The sequence below is a fragment of the Lissotriton vulgaris genome, chromosome 1_1 (genome assembly GCF_964263255.1).
Source record: "Lissotriton vulgaris chromosome 1_1, aLisVul1.2, whole genome shotgun sequence".
Classification (NCBI taxonomy): Eukaryota; Metazoa; Chordata; class Amphibia; order Caudata; family Salamandridae; genus Lissotriton; species Lissotriton vulgaris.
Window position 1 is genome coordinate 1,717,084,578 of NC_141685.1, and position 17,203 is coordinate 1,717,101,780.

The following is a 17,203-nucleotide window of genomic DNA, read 5'->3' on the forward strand; positions in this document are numbered from 1 at the left end:
CCAGATCTTTTGACTGGGTGTGAGTGTTTGATTTGTTCAGATGCTCCGTCCATTAACACCCCCTTTTGTACCACTTTTGGCCGCCATAAGTGTGGCAGGGTATGCTCAGACGTGAGTCCATTGCTCACTTTGCCACTGGATTCAAGCAAGACGGGCTGAAGACGGCTGGAATGCAAGAAACCAGTCCTCGGAAGCTTGTTTCCGGTCCAGGGAAGGCATGGCTTGGCAGTTCGGGCAGGACTGTTCCCATGAGGCACAGGGTCAGACTGATTTGCATATGGCCATGTCTGAACTGGGGTGGTGTGGAGTGAAAAAAAACGATGCCTGGTCGCGAGGATGCCCTGATGCTAATAGCGGATCCTGGCACGTGTTAATACAGGTGCTGTTTGGACATCGGGAGCCTGAGCTGCAGGAAAACAGTGGCAATGAGAAGCGGTGCAGCAGTATCTTTTCTCCTGACACGGAACATTTCTTTAATTAAGTTGCAGGAGTGGTTTCCACTTGGTGAGAGGAACGGTGAGTTAAAGGGTAGCAATTTGTACTACTATGTCGAGCATGCCCTTGGCCCACTTGGCGGAACTCTGTATGCTAATAGAATTAAATATAATGGTTCCAGTTTCCGCTTCCTGCATCTTTCCACGCCACTGATCAAGGGCTCATGGGAGCCCAAAACGCTTATGGCTGTAAGAGAAGGGAGGCAGCCTGCTTTCGACTTTGCTGCCTGTGGTGCCGAGTGCAGTAACCCTGATGTATGTGGCATCCTCTTTAAGGGCAACCTGGTGTTTTGGACAATATGCGGCCATGCCTGGTCGCGAGGATGCCCTGACGATAAAAGCAGATCCTGGCACGTGTTAATACAGGTGCTGTTTGGACACCAGGGGCCTGAGCCGCAGGAAAACAGTGGCAATGAGAAGTGGTGCAGCTGTAACTTTTCTCCTGACACGGAACATTTATTTAATTAAGTTGCAGGAGCGGTTTCCACTTGGTGAGAGGAACGGCGAGTTAAAGGGTAGCAATTTGTACTATCATGTCCAGCATGCCCTTGGCCCACTTGGGCAGAACTCTGTATGCTAATAAAACAAAATATAATGGTTCCAGTTTTCGCTTCCTGCATCTTTCCACGCCAGTGATCAAGGGCTCATGGGAGCCCGAAACGTGTATGGCTGTAAGAGAAGGGAGGCAACCTGCTTTCTCTTTTGCTGCCTGCTGTGCCGAGTGCAGTAACCCTGATGTATGTGGCATCCTCTTTAACCCCTTCGCTGCCTGCCTCGACAAGCTCAGCTCGTCATGAGGCACACTGGAGCTGTGCTTATGACGAGATGAGCTCGTCATGAAGAATGGGAATCTAGGATCTCCAGCACAGGAGGGGAAAAGTCATAGCAGGCAAGGTGTTAAGGGCAACCTGGTGTTTTACATATATTTATATTTATATATATATATAAATATATAAATATATATATATATATATATATATGTATATGTATATATATATATATATATATAGATATATATATATATATATATAGATATATATATATATATATATATAGATATATATATATATATATATATATATATATATATATATATAGATATATATATATATATATATATATAAATATATATATATATATATATATATATATATATATATATATATATATATATATATATATATATATATATATATATATATATATATATATATATATATATATATATATATATATATATTAGCCAAATCTCTTTCGCAGGTTACCTCTGCCTCTTATGACGGCCGGCTTCCGGCCAGGTTGCGAGCCTAAATATTCCAGCACAATATCCTCACGGTTTCGCAAGAAAGAACGCCGAGCCCCAATTTTCGGTGAAGCAATTTTATTTCTTAAACAGCAGTGGCAAACATCCCCCGACGCGTTCCGGAACCAGCCGGTTCCTTGGTCACGGGTCAGCTGTTAGTGCACAATGTTTACGTGATATAGTGCAAAACAATAAAAAGAGGACTACGGTTTTTACCCTGCCCATCTCTTCTGTTAGATACTGAATCGCCATGTTGGAACAGTGTTTTAAACTGAAACATCCACAGTCATAGATTGTATTATTCACACAATTTAGCTGCATTGTATGTTAAACATTATTAATTCATTTTTATCAAAGTTTTGGCTTAAAGTCTCACCGCTTGAGATTTGAAAAATGTTTCAAATCTCAAAACTTTATTAAATAACAGAGACTGTTATGGCACCTTGAGCCCAAGTGGGCATAGTGCTTCAAGCTTAAATAAAATGTCATATATATCGTATTTTCTGAAAAAATATATATACAATTTGGTACAATTCTGCCCAAGTGGGCATGAGGTTCAAGGCTTAATTTGAATTTTGACTGTCCTTTTGGAAGAAAATACATTTTGTACAATTCTGCCCCAGTGGGCTGAAACAATTAGTTTCTTTCAATGTTCCTTCAAAGCTCAGAAATTCTTCATACTGGGCAAAATACTCCATCTCCTACAAGTGAATAATGTGCATATCAATTAAAATGGTCAAATACCAATTTAAAAAAACATATAATAACAAGCTCAAGATAGCAACACAGCGGCATAAATTCCTTTCATGTAATATGACAAACACAATGCAATTCTCAGCCTAGGTGGACAGCCAGTTCCTCATCCTTGTTAATCCCTCCTGGCTGCATAGTTTCATATTTTATGATTAGTCGTGATTCCAGTCTACGCAATTCTTGTTCTCTATTTCCACCCCTTTCAGAGTTTGGGATTGAATCTAGAGCACAATATTGTAAAAGATTTGCATTTCCTTTGTGGTATTTTTGGAAATGGCGAGCGATTGGATATTGTTTATCGTCATTAGTGATAGCTCGCATGTGCTCTAATATGCGTAGCTTAACTGGTTTGATGGTACTGCCAATATACACTAATTTGCAGGGGCATATTAGGGCATAGACACAAAATTCCGTTTTACAATTCAAATGCTTAGAAATAATGAATGGTTTTTGATTTCCTGAAAGTGTGATCTGTTTACAGTTGTTACTAGATTTACACGTTTTACAGGAGAAGCATTTGAAAAAACCTTGGATAGATGATTTCTTCCTTTCAATTGGCAAATTACTTTTACACAGTATGTCCTGTAAAGCTGGACATCGCCTGTAAGTGATACTGGGATATACCTCAATACAATTGTTTAAAGTTGTGTCAGTTCCCAGTACGTGCCAACATTTACTTAAACATTTTCTGACTTCTTTGGTCTGGTTGTTGAAGGTGGTGATGAATCTCACTGGCTCACTCTTCTCACTCACCTCCTTTTCAACAAGTAGATCGTCCCTGTTGATTGTACTCACTTTTTCATATGCTGCCTTTATTGTTTTTTGCGAGTACCCCCGCTCTTTAAATCTTTCCTGCATTGTTTCAGCCTCCCTTTGGAAGGTATCATTGGAGCTACAGTTTCTTCTAGCTCTCAATAGTTCCCCGTACGGGATACTATTGATGAGATTTCTAGGATGACAGCTAGCAGCACTCAAGATACTATTGCCTGCTGTGTTTTTCCTGAATAATTCACTCTCCAATTTCTGGTCTTTAACTCTTACCATTATGTCCAGAAACTCTATACAATCTTTATTCATTGTACTTGTGAATGCAAGATTTAAACTGTTGTCATTCAGTTCTTTCACAAAGTTTTCTGCTGTGACAATATCTCCCCTCCAAATGCAGAAAATATCATCGATGTACCGAGCCTAGAGGACCACGTTTTGGGAAAAGGCACTGATGTTACTGGCCACCTGCTCCTCCCACCAGCCCAGGTAAAGACCCGTGTAACTGGGGACGAAGCAGGATCCCATCGCGGTCCCCTGAGACTGGCAGTACATCACGTGATCAAAAATGAAAAAGTTGGAGGAGCTTCGCGGGTAACTAAGATGGCCACGTGAGCTCGGAGATCCGAAGACCCTCCGATCCTCCGCATTGATCCTGTCGTCTATCCTGACCCACAATAGTGGAAAACTGTGGGTGAACTGCTGCTGGTGCGGGACTCATTGTCCGATTGAAATTCCGACGTCCCTAGGTGAAGTTACACCGTGTGCAAGTTTGGGGACGACGACGTGACCAGCGCCCATGCCTGAGCCGGCGAGTGCGACACTGCCGTACGGAGGTGGCCTGGGAAGAGAGTGATTGCTCCGCCTCGGAGCGGAGCCTGCGGAGTTCCGGAGTGTGTTGGTGCGGAACGGACGGCGGGGACAGCTGCGACCGCTCGTCACATTGGTGAGCCGGCGAAGCCCCGGGGTATTCTCGATCGTGGTGGTCGTTCGCTTATCATGGCGGGCAGAGGTGAACCCGAAAAAGGGAAGCTCCGGGTCAGTAGAAAATCAACCTACTCCCAATCCAACAACATTGAATGATACGCCCACCCGAGGGCTCGCCTGGTGCCGCCGCGAGGCCTAAGGACATGCATCGAGAGGTGTCGCCGGACGACTCGGCCCCAACCCTCCGGGACGTTATGGGCGCCATCGCAGGGATAAAAGCCGAGATGCACAAACAGAACAAGGTCCTGGCACATAAGGTCGACACACTGGCCATTGAGGTCAACCTGATCAGAGCCGATTTGGGCAAGACCAATGATCGAGTCAAGTCACTTGATATAAAAAACCTCGAGCCTGACCACAGACGTCTCGGACCTGCAATCAGAGGTTCGAGACCTGAAGTCTGCGAACTCGCTATTTGCCCGTAGGCTTGAGGACTTTGAAGGACGTGCCAGGCGCCAGAACATCCGAATTGTCGGTGTTCCGGAAGGGGCCGAGGAGGCGGCCACGGACCTCTTTGTCGAGGATTTGATCCAGAACCATCTGGCCCCTGGGGGCCTCAGCAGGTTTTTCTCCGTTGAACGGGCTCATCGTCTGCCCAGAGGCTGCCCGAAGTTGGGGGCCCTTCCGCGTCCCATCATTGCCCGTGTGTTCAACTTTAGGGACCAGGACGCTATCCTGCAGGCATCGAGGAGAGGTGGGCCACTGAAATACCAAAATGCGGATATTAACTTTTTCCCAGACTTCACCCAATCGGTTCAGAGGCGGAGGCAAAGCTTCACGGGCGTGAAACGGAGACTACGTGAGCTGGGGATGAAGTACTCCATGCTGTTCCCCGTGAAACTGCGTATCGAGCATGATGGCCGTGCATTGTTCTTCGACTTGCCTGAAGTCGCGGGGGACTGGCTGGACACTTTGCCTCAAGGGCGTGAGGAACCTGAGGAACAGTCGGAAGAAGCAGCGGGTGGCCCTGAACAGCAGGAGTAGAATGATCCTTCGGACCTTTTTCGGACAATAGGACTGCCCAGGCAGTCGGTATCACAGTACTGTACTCTTGGTTACTATCCTCGATTTTAGAACGGGGGAAGCGGGGGGGATTGGATCGACTCCTTCCTCCTCTAGGGGCTTTTCGTAGAGTAGTTTTCTAGGGGCAACAGGCACACTGCTAGTTGGGGGGGCTCTTTAGTCTAATGCAGGGGTGCAGGGTGGGGGGTGGATGGGTTGTTTGTTCTTTACTTGTTCTCTTTCTTCATTTTTCTATTTCACGGTAAGGTAAATGTTGTGCTTCTAATTGTGTTGTAGCGACGCCACCCGACAGGGCTGGCATGGGCCTGCATTTTGACGATGGGGGGTAAGAAATTGAATGTTCTGTGTTGGAATGTTAATGGGCTGGGGGATCGTATTAAGAAAGATGTAGTACTACAAATGTTCAAGAGATGTATGCCTGATGTCATTCTGTTGCAGGAAACTCATTTGGTAGGAAACACGTGTCATGCGCTTAATAGAAAGGGTTTCAAGATGGTGGCACATTCGGGGTTCTCTTCGGGGTCCCGCGGGGCGGGGATCATGGTGCGGGTGTCACTCCCATTCGAGATAGAATCCAGCGTGAATGATGAGAGGGGGCGCTACGTCGCCGTCACGGGCAGATGGGAGGGGCGTACCCTAGTTTTGGTTTCTGTTTACGTCCCTCCTGGTTTGCAAACGACCACGTTTCAAGATCTTGGGGTGCCATTTTGGGTTTGCCTGAAGGCCTGTTTATTGTGGGTGATGACTTCAATGCGGTTGGTTCGGGGACCTTAGACAGGCATCCATCCAGAGATCTTCGAGGTGCGCAGTCCTGGCTTCCCGACTTCTTGGATACTATGGGGCTTATTGACTGCTGGAGGCTTCTCCATCCTACCCAGCGTCAATACTCATTTCACTCCGGGGCGCATGGTAGCCTCTCCAGAATTGATAACGTTCTGGCTCTAGCGGCTCACGCTTCGGCGGTCTCTGAGGCCCGACTGATGGCCAGGGGTATCTCGGACCACTCTCCGGTCTGGGTGTCCTTTGACTTTGACATCGTAGAGACCAAGAGGGTGACGCCGGTTAACCCGTGGTACTTTCGTGACCCTAATTGAGCTCTACTTTTCTGAAAACACGGGCTCGGTCACATCAGCTGTCTCCCTATGGGAGGCCTTTAAGACTGTCTTGCGAGGAGAGGCCTTCTCCTTAATAGCCGAGGTGCGGAGACGTAGGGACGCGGACGTGGTGCGGATTGAATCAGAGATCGGGGTTCTTGACTCCCAATTGGAGAACGATCCGACACCGGCCCTACTCCACGTTCTCTGGCTTAAGCAGTCGGAGTACCGGGCCACTGTTACTGAGGCTGCCAAAACTATGGGCAGAGAACAGCAGGAGAGGATCTATGATGTTGGGGCCAAGGCTGGCAAGCTTATTGCGTGGCTTGATAAAAAGGAGATGGCCTCCCGGGTGGTCCCTGAGGTGCTGGGGGAGGACGGCTTGGCTGTTACTGACCCCAGCGCTATAGTCACGGTCTTCGCCGAATATTTCGAGTCCGTTTACACCTCGGTCTCTGAAATGTCTGAGGCGGACTCCAATGCCCTACTGAGAGAGGTGGACCTTCCGTGCCTGTCGGCTACTGAACGCGACGACATGGACAGGGGTATAACTGCCGACGAGATCGCACTTGCGATACGCTCCCTGAGGTCCGGCAAGGCGCCCGGCCCCAACGGCATCCCGGTGGAGCTTTATAAGATAAAGCCTGACGCCATCGCCCCGCCCTTACGGGACATGTTCCTGGAGGCGCGGGAGGTGGGCACGCTTCCCCGGACCAGAGATTGGCCACCATCGTGGTCAATCATAGGGAAGGGAAGCCCAGAGACCTGTGTAGATCGTATCGCCCCATTTCCTTGCTGAATGCCGAGCCTAAGATCTTGGCTAAATTGCTGGCCAACCGACTGGTTGGCGCGATTAGCGACTTGGTTCATCCGGATCAGTCGGGCTTTATTCCTCATCGCAACAACGCCCTTAACCTTAGGAGACTCCATGGGGCTCTGGCGAGGATTCGTACGCTCCGGGGCCGGCCGTTTTGGCGTCTTTGGATGCCACGATGGCTTTTGACTCCCTTGAGTGGAACTACCTGTGGGAGGTGCTGAGGAAGTTTGGTTTTGGTCCGGAATTTATAGGATGGGTCAAGCTCCTGTATGCCAGTCCACTTGCCAACGTTACGGTCAATGGCCGCGTATCTGCATCCTTTGCTCTCCGCAGGGGCACCAGGCAGGGTTGCCCCCTGTCGCCCTTGTTGTTTGCGTTGGCACTTGAGCCTTTGGCTGCGTGGCTGCGATTCCACTCGGACATCAACGGGATACGGTGGTCCCCCGGATTTGAGGACCGTGTGTCTCTATACGCGGACGACATCTTGCTTTACCTCACCTCTCCTTGCAAGTCCCTTATCGTGGTGTGCGACGTGCTGCATACTTTCGACAGGTATTCAGGCCTGGTCATCAACTGGTCGAAATCACACTTATACGTTTTGAGAGGTGAGGTTCCGCGGCTCCCGAGGGGTTGTAACATACAGGTCGCGAGGCAGGGGTTCAAATACTTGAGCATCTATATTTCAGCCGATGCCAAGACACGTTATGCGAACAACTTGCTTCCCCCTCTTGCACGCCTACGGCGGGATGTAGAGGGGTGGCGGAAGCTGCCGCTTTCCCTGCTTGGACGTGCGGCGTTGTTCAAAATGATGTCCCTGCCCAGATTCCTGTATGCGCTTCAGAATACCCAGGACCCGGTCCCATCCGGGTATTTCGGTATACACCTGTTACAACGCAACTTTTACAACTACCTACCATTACAACACAACTTTTACAACGCATACCATTACAACACATTGCGCTGGGGGGCTCTCTAGGATAGGGAATAAGTTTAATTTACTATCCAACACCTTCCCTAGTGTCCACGGGGACTGGAGTTGGAATAGTAAATTATACTTACCACTATCCAGCACCTCTAAGCGCTATGCGTTGTAATGGTATGCGTTGTAATGGTCGCATTGTAATGGTAGGTAGTTGTAATGGTATGCGTTATAACGTCATACATCCGGGTATTTCAGAGAGGTCGAGGGCTTGCAGCGGGCCCTTCTCTGGGATGGCAGACCGCGCATTGCTATCACTAAACTCACGCTTCCGTGGTACGACGGAGGTATTGCATTGCCTGACATCCGGAGGTATTATTGGGCTTCCCAACTAGCCGCCCTCAATCATGGTTTCTACAGTCCAGCTGAAAGTCTGGGGTACGCCATGGATCGGTGGCTCCTTGACGATGGGAAATATTAGAGGGCGTTATACTCGAGATCTCTGGATGGCAGAATGACAGGTCCGACTGGGACGGCGGTGCACATATGGAGGGCTGTCACAAAGGCACAGGGATGGAAAGGTAGACTAACGATGGCTACCCCACTCTACGACTCGGACTTACTGGGCAAATTGTGGCATACCAAGGGGTTTGATCGATGGAACCTGATTGGTATTTCCAAAGTTGAAGACATGATGGTTAAGGGTGAAATAAAATCTTTTGCTGCTCTACAAACAGAGGTTCAACTGGGAGCTACAGAATTTTTTAGGTGAGCCCAATTACGACACGCCCTTTTGGCAGTGATGCCGGAGGGTGAGAAGGTCCCTGAATTATCCCCGTTGGAAGATAGGGTGCTGGACGGTCATATGCCGGATCGTGCCATCTTGTTGGTCTATAAGAAATTGATCAATGTCCGCGCAGACCTCCTTCTGGGTGTGAGAGAGCAATGGGTTCGGGATGGTATTGAGCTGGATGACGAAGTTTGGCAGTATGCGGTGTCATCCCCCATCGAGGTAGCGATCCCGGCCAGACTACGCTTGGTCCAGCTGAAAATTTTACATAGGGTGTATGTGACAGGTCCTCGGTTGATACATATGGGCCATTCGGTCGATGGACTCTGTAGGCGTGGTTGTGGTGCTTTGGCCACCTTCATGCACTTCATTTGGGAGTGTCACGCGGTCGCTTCCTACTGGAGGCGTGTCCACGTGGTGATGAGTGAGGTGACTGGAGTTGACTTGCCGGCTGAGACCAGGCGCTGCCTATTGAATGTGTGGGGCCCCACGGACTACAACAGTGCGCAAACCCAATGGGTCACCTTGGGAAACATGGTGGCGAAGCGTGACATCGCTCAGAAGGGGGGCGCGACGTCGCCTCCCTCTGTGGAATTGCGGAAGACCAATATGGATTGGTGTATGGTTCGTGAGAAAACAGTGTATGTGGCCCGGGGTAAACCAAAGAAGTGGCATAAGGTCTGGGGGGCCTGGAATGAATATAGGGGTGATATCTGTCTCCCACCCGACACTGCCCCCTTGGAGGAACGACTATCCCCGTAGCCTGTGGTTCCAACCCAAATGTTACTACATTGCACATCCTGCACTCTTTCCCTCCCGATATCGTCCATTTTGCACTGTTCATACGTGTACTTTTCGGGTTCCTTGACCCAGCCTTCCCCTGACCTGGGTATTGTCGCAATTATATTCTTTTGCCTTGCCTTTTAGCACTAGTTCTGGTGCTCCTTTCTTGTGTTCTATTTCATGTGTTCTTATTTATTAATATAAAACTAAACCTGGTACGATTTTACACTATGTACTGTGTGCACCGGCCGACCTACCTTTACTATGCTGCCTAGCCTCTGGGATGTAAGGCTAAATAGCTGTGTACTTTGATTAGTGAATAAAGGTTTTTCCCCCAAAAAAAATACAAAATTGGACGTCCTGGAGGTGTGTCTTTACTCTTATGCGCTTTGGGTAGTAAGTACAAAGAGGCTAATTTCGGATATTTACAATCCAAAAATGTATGTTCGTCTTTGGAAATCAATTTCTCAATTTTCCATTGGTTTAATTGTTTCCTAAATTCTTCGTTGCATTTTTCATAGGCTACGCTGTCAGTTTTACTGTAACTATCAGCATCACTAAGTTGCTTTTTTCCTTCTTGTAAGTACATTTCAAGGGGCCACACCACTACATTTCCCCCCTTGTCCGCCTTTTTAATTACAATGGCTTTATTATCTTGTAATTCTTTTAAAGCATTCTCCTGTTTCTTTGTGAGATTACTTACAAAAATAAATTTCTTTCTAGAAAGCTTCTTGAATTCGTTGACAACCCCTCTCTCAAAAACCTCAATTGCATCATTGTGCAGCTGTGGCAAAAATACAGATTTTGGTTTAAAACCAGTATTACTCGGGTTATCAACAACAATTCTTTCTTGAGCCAAAGTTACCAATGGGTCATCCACCTAATCTTCAGTACCCAAATGTCTCAAAGTGTGCAGAGTTTCTATGTCCCCTATAGAAATAGTGGGTGTTTCCTCTAATGTGTCTTTGGACTGTTTCAATTTGTTTGCATACCATGTTTTCAATTTCAGTTTCCTTGTAAACAAGAACAGATCAACACGGCTGTCTGTATAGTTAAAACTTCTGGTGGGGCAAAATGTTAAACCTAAAGAAAGTACATCCTCTTGTTCTTTTGTCAAAATAATATTGGAAAGATTCAGTACCGTAAGTTTGTTCTTCATTTTGACGCCGATTTGCCTCTTGTCATCATTCCCACTAGGCTTTGAGTATTGGCAATGATTTCGTACTCCCTTAAAATTTTGTCTTTTACTCCTTCCGGTGTTTTACTTGACATTTCTTTTGAAATACTTGCTTCCATGGGGCTAGATGTTGACGCAGTTCCATTCTCTATTACCTCCACGTTCGACTCAGCAGTTACCTTTTGTATTGTGTTGATTCCCATTGTATCTCTCAAATGGTCAAACTTTTTTCCAAAGGTTATGATATGTCCCAGATTATAATCGATTTCATCACGCTGAAATTTCCGTTGTTTTTTGAGTTTGATTTCATTCTCGACTTTATCCAACTGGATTTTTAATTTCTCCATTTCAGTTTCAAACTCCGTTGTGGTGCATTTCTCCTTTAACACATCTGATAATTTTTCTATTTCTTCTGCGAGTCTTTCTGTGTCTTTCACCGTGTATTTCACTAATAACTTCAACATTATAGTGGAACAGATAGAAGAAAATCTCTGCCCGCTAACCTTCAGTCCCCGCCTGTCCATGTGGAGAGGGGCGACACGCCGTGAACTAAAATATTCTCCGAAGACTTTCCGAGGGCCGGTGACCTTTGGAATACAAGTTCGGAGGCTCGGCAAAGGAACCCGTTTTCTCTGTCGGAGCAGCGGAAAACCAGATTGGGAGCTGACGGAAGCAGTGTGATAGGCTCGTCACGAACTGCGAAGCAAAACAAACACTCAGAAAGAACTTTGGGAACCCAAGAGCAGGGTTACCTAACTAACAGTAATGTGGGAAAATAGGGGAGCAACGCGGCGAAAAGCAGCGGAGCTGCTTTTTGCATCAAACACAGGCAACAATGGTACAGCCACTATCACAACGAGCTCTGGTACAGAGGAAGTGCAGAGCAAAAGACGAATATGGGACAAGCTTTGGAAATTAACAAGAACAGAACAGGCTAAATGGTGGGAGGCAACGGCCTTACAGAAATATATAGAATGCGGCCGCATTCCCAGAGGGCTTAGAATCTTTATAACTCCCACCTTTCAAGAGCCAGATCCGGAACTGATTGAAGAGTGGACACAGAACAATCACGAATGTTCCACTATAATGTTGAAGTTATTAGTAAAATACGCGGTGAAAGACACAGAAAGACTCGCAGAAGAAATAGAAAAATTATCAGATGTGTTAAAGGAGAAATGCACCACAACGAAGTTTGAAACTGAAATGGAGAAATTAAAAATCCGGTTGGATAAAGCCGAGAATGAAATCAACTCAAAAAACAACGGAAATTTCAGCGTGATGAAATCGATTATAATCTGGGACAAATCTTAACCTTTGGAAAAAAGTTTGACCATTCGAGAGATACAATGGAAATCAACACAATACAAAAGGTAACTGCTGAGTCGAACGTGGAGGTAATAGAGGATGGAACTGCGTCAACATCTAGCCCCATGGAAGCAAGTATTTCAAAAGAAATGTCAAGTAAAACACCGGAAGGAGTAAAAGCCAAAATTTTAAGGGAGTACGAAATCATTGCCAAAGGATGCCAGGAAGCCGCGAGTCCTCAATCAGCAAGAGGATGAGGTCGCGGCGGCAGAGGAGGCAAGCAGGCCGGAAAGCCACGCGGAAATACTCAAAGCCTAGTGGGAATGATGACAAGAGGCAAATCGGCGTCAAAATGAAGAACAAACTTACGGTACTGAATCTTTCCAATATTATTTTGACAAAAGAACAAGAGGATGTACTTTCTTTAGGTTTAACATTTTGCCCCACCAGAAGTTTTAACTATACAGACAGCCGTATTGATCTGTTCATGTTTACAAGAAAGCTGAAATTGAAAAAATGGTATGCAAACAAATTGAAACAGTCCAAAGACACATTAGAGGAAACACCCACTATTTCTATAGGGGACATAGAAACTCTGCACACTTTGAGACATTTGGGTACTGAAGATTGGGTGGATGACCCATTGGTAACTTTGGCTCAAGAAAGAATTGTCGTTGATAACCCGAGTAATACTGGTTTTAAACCAAAATCTGTATTTTTGCCACAGCTGCACAAAGAGGCAATTGAGGTTTTTGAGAGAGGGGTTGTCAACAAATTCAAGAAGCTTTCTAGAAAGAAATTTATTTTTGTAAGTAATCTCACAAAGAAACAGGAGAATGCTTTAAAAGAATTACAAGATAATAGAGCCATTGTAATTAAAAAGGCGGACAAGGGGGGAAATGTAGTGGTATGGCCCCTTGAAATGTACTTACAAGAAGGAAAAAAGCAACTTAGTGATGCTGATAGTTACAGTAAAACTGACAGCGTAGCCTATGAAAAATGCAACGAAGAATTTAGGAAACAATTAGATCAATGGAAATTTGAGAAATTGATTTCCAAAGACGAACATACATTTTTGGATTGTAAATATCCAAAATTAGCCTCTTTGTACTTACTACCCAAAGTGCATAAGAGTAAAGACACACCTCCAGGACGTCCAATTCTGTCATCTATAGGCAGCATGTTCGAAAATACGTCAAAGTATATTGACTATTTTTTGAGAGGGTATGTTCAATTGTTGCCATCCTATGTGCAGGACACACAACATTTTCTGAGATTAATAAATGATATAATCTGGGATGAAAATATGCTACTGATGACATTAGACGTCAGTAGCTTATATACATGCATACCACATGACCTTGGTTTAGAAGCCTGTGCCTACTACTTAAAAAACAGACCAGTTGGTTTTTTGAAACATACTGAGATGTTACTAACTATGATATCTCAATGTTTAAAAAATATTTTTTTCATTTTTGATCACGTGATGTACTGCCAGTCTCGGGGGACCACGATGGGAACCTGCTTCACCCCCAGTTACGCGGGTCTTTACCTGGGCGGGTGGGAGGAGCAGGTGGCCAGTAACATCAGTGCCTTTTCCCAAAAACGTGGTCCTCTGGCTCGGTACATCGATGATATTTTCTGCATTTGGAGGGGAGATATTGTCACAGCAGAAAACTTTGTGAAAGAACTGAATGACAACAGATTAAATCTTGCATTCACAAGTACAATGAATAAAGATTGTATAGAGTTTCTGGACATAATGGTAACAGTTAAAGACCAGAAATTGGAGAGTGAATTATTCAGGAAAAACACAGCAGGCAATAGTATCTTGAGTGCTGCTAGCTGTCATCCTAGAAATCTCATCAATAGTATCCCGTACGGGGAACTATTGAGAGCTAGAAGAAACTGTAGCTCCAAGGATACCTTCCAAAGGGAGGCTGAAACAATGCAGGAAAGATTTAAAGAGTGGGGTACTCGCATAAAACAATAAAGGCAGCATATGAAAAAGTGAGTACAATCAACAGGGACGATCTACTTGTTGAAAAGGAGGTGAGTGAGAAGAGTGAGCCAGTGAGATTCATCACCACCTTCAACAACCAGACCAAAGAAGTCAGAAAATGTTTAAGTAAATTTTGGCACGTACTGGGAACTGACACAACTTTAAAAAATTGCATTGAGGTATATCCCAGTATCACTTACAGGCGATGTCCAGCTTTACAGGACATACTGTGTAAAAGTAATTTGCCAATTGAAAGGAAGAAAACATCTATCCAAGGTTTTTTCAAATGCTTCTCCTGTAAAGCGTGTAAATCTAGTAACAACTGTAAACAGATCACACTTTCAGGAAATCAAAAACCATTCATTATTTCGAAGCATTTGAATTGTAAAACGGAATTTTGTGTCTATGCCCTAATATGCCCCTGCAAATTAGTGTATATTGGCAGTACCATCAAACCAGTTAAGCTACGCATATTAGAGCACATGCGAGCTATCACTAATGACGATAAACAATATCCAATCGCTCGCCATTTCCAAAAATACCACAAAGGAAATGCAAATCTTTTACAATATTGTGCTCTAGATTCAATCCCAAACTCTGAAAGGGGTGGAAATAGAGAACAAGAATTGCGTATACTGGAATGACGACTAATCATAAAATATGAAACTATGCAGCCAGGAGGGATTAACAAGGATGAGGAACTGGCAGTCCACCTAGGCTGAGAATTGCATTGTGTTTGTCATATTACATGAAAGAAATTTATGCCGCTGTGTTGCTATCTTGAGCTTGTTATTATATGTTTTTTTAAATTGGTATTTGACCATTTTAATTGATATGCACATTATTCACTTGTAGGAGACGGAGTATTTTGCCCAGTATGAAGAATTTCTGAGCTTTGAAGGAACATTGAAAGAAACTAATTGTTTCAGCCCACTGGGGCAGAATTTTACAATATGTATTTTCTTCCAAAAGGACAGTCAAAATTCAAACTAAGCCTTGAACCTCATGCCCACTTGGGCAGAATTGTACCAAATTGTATATATAATTTTTCAGAAAACACGATATATATGACATTTTATTTAAGTTTGAAGCACTATGCCCACTTGGGCTCAAGGTGTCATAACAGTCTCTGTTATTTAATAAAGTTTTGAGATTTGAAACATTTTTCAAATCTCAAGCGGTGAGACTTTAAGCCAAAACTTTGATAAAAATGAATTAATCATGTTTAACATACAATGCGGCTAAATTGTGTGAATAATACAATCTATGACTGTGGATGTTTCAGTTTAAAACACTGTTCCAACATGGCGATTCAGTATCTAACAGAAGAGATGGGCAGAGTAAAAACTGTAGTCCTCTTTTTATTGTTTTGCACTATATCACGTAAACATTGTGCACTAACAGCTGACCCGTGACCAAGGAACCGGATGGTTCCGAAACGCGTCGGGTGATGTTTGCCACTGCTGTTTAAGAAATAAAATTGCTTCACCGAAAATTGGGCCTCGGCGTTCTTTCTTTCGAAAACGTGAGGATATTGTGCTGGAATATATATATATATATATATATATATATATATATATATATATATATATACATACACATACAAACCAATAACATAAAATCTAATAAAAAAACATCATGTTTTAAATTAAAACATTAAACCAAGAATAGAGTTCCAGCAAGCATTAAAGTTACATGTATGTACCAGACAAATTGGTTTGTATGCACTGTGAAGTACTTTAAATGCCAATAAAATCTGATTAAACAACATTAAACTGTTTAAAAGTCTTTAAACTTAAATGTTTCACTTCAGTGAGTGTAACAGTAGGTAAAGTGTTGGATAGCGGAGGGGTAAAAATTACTATTCTCATTCCAGTGACTGCATCAGTAGGTAAAGTGTTGGGTAGCGGAGGGATAAAAATTACTATTCCCACTCTAGTGAGTGCAACAGTAGGGAAAGTGTTGGATAGCGGAGAGGTAAAAATTACTATTCCCATTCCAGTCAGTACAACAGTAGGGAAAGTGTTGGATAGCGGAGGGGTAAAAATTACTATTTCTACTCCAGTGAGTGCAGCAGTAGGGAAATTGTTGGATAGCTGAGGAGTAGAAAGTTCTATTCCCACTCCAGTTAGTGCAACACTAGAGAAAGTGTTGGATAGGGAGGGGAAAAAATTACTATTCCCACTCCAGTGAGTGCAACAGTTGGGAAAGTGATGGACAGAAGAGGGGTACAAATGACTATTCCCTCTTCATTGAGTGCCACAGTAGGGAAAGTGTTGGATAGCGGAGGAATAAAAATAACTATTTCCACTCCAGTGAGTGCAACAGTAGGGAAAGTGTTGGATAGGGGAGGGGTGAAAACTACTATTCCCACTCCAGTGATTGCAACAGTAGGTAAAGTATTGGATAGCAGAGGGGTTAAAATTACTATTCCCACTCCAGTGAGAGCAACAGTAGGGAAAGTGTTGGATAGTGGAGGGGTAAACATTATTATTTCCACTCCAGTGAGTGTAGCAGTAGGGATAGTGTTGGATAGCAGATGGGTAAGAAATTCAATTCCCACTCCAGTTAGTGCAACACTAGAGAAAGTGTTGAATAGCCGAGGGATAACAATTACGATTCCCACTTAAGTAAATGCAACAGTAGGGAAAGTGTTGGATAGTGGAGAAATACAAAACACTATTCCCACTTCAGTGAGTGCAACAGTAGGGAAAGTGTTGGATAGCGGAGGGATAACAATTACTATTCCCACTCCAGTGATTGCAACATTAGGGAAAGTGTTGGATAGCAGAGGGGTTAAAATGACTATTCCCACCCAAGTCAGAGCAACAGTAGGGAAAGTGTTGGATAGCGAATGGGTAAAAATTACTGTTCCCACTCCAGTGAGTGCAACAGTAGGGAAAGTGTTGGATAGTGGAGAAATCAAAAAGACTATTACCACTCCAGTGAATGAAACAGTAGGGAAAGTGTTGGATAGTGGAGGAGTAAAAT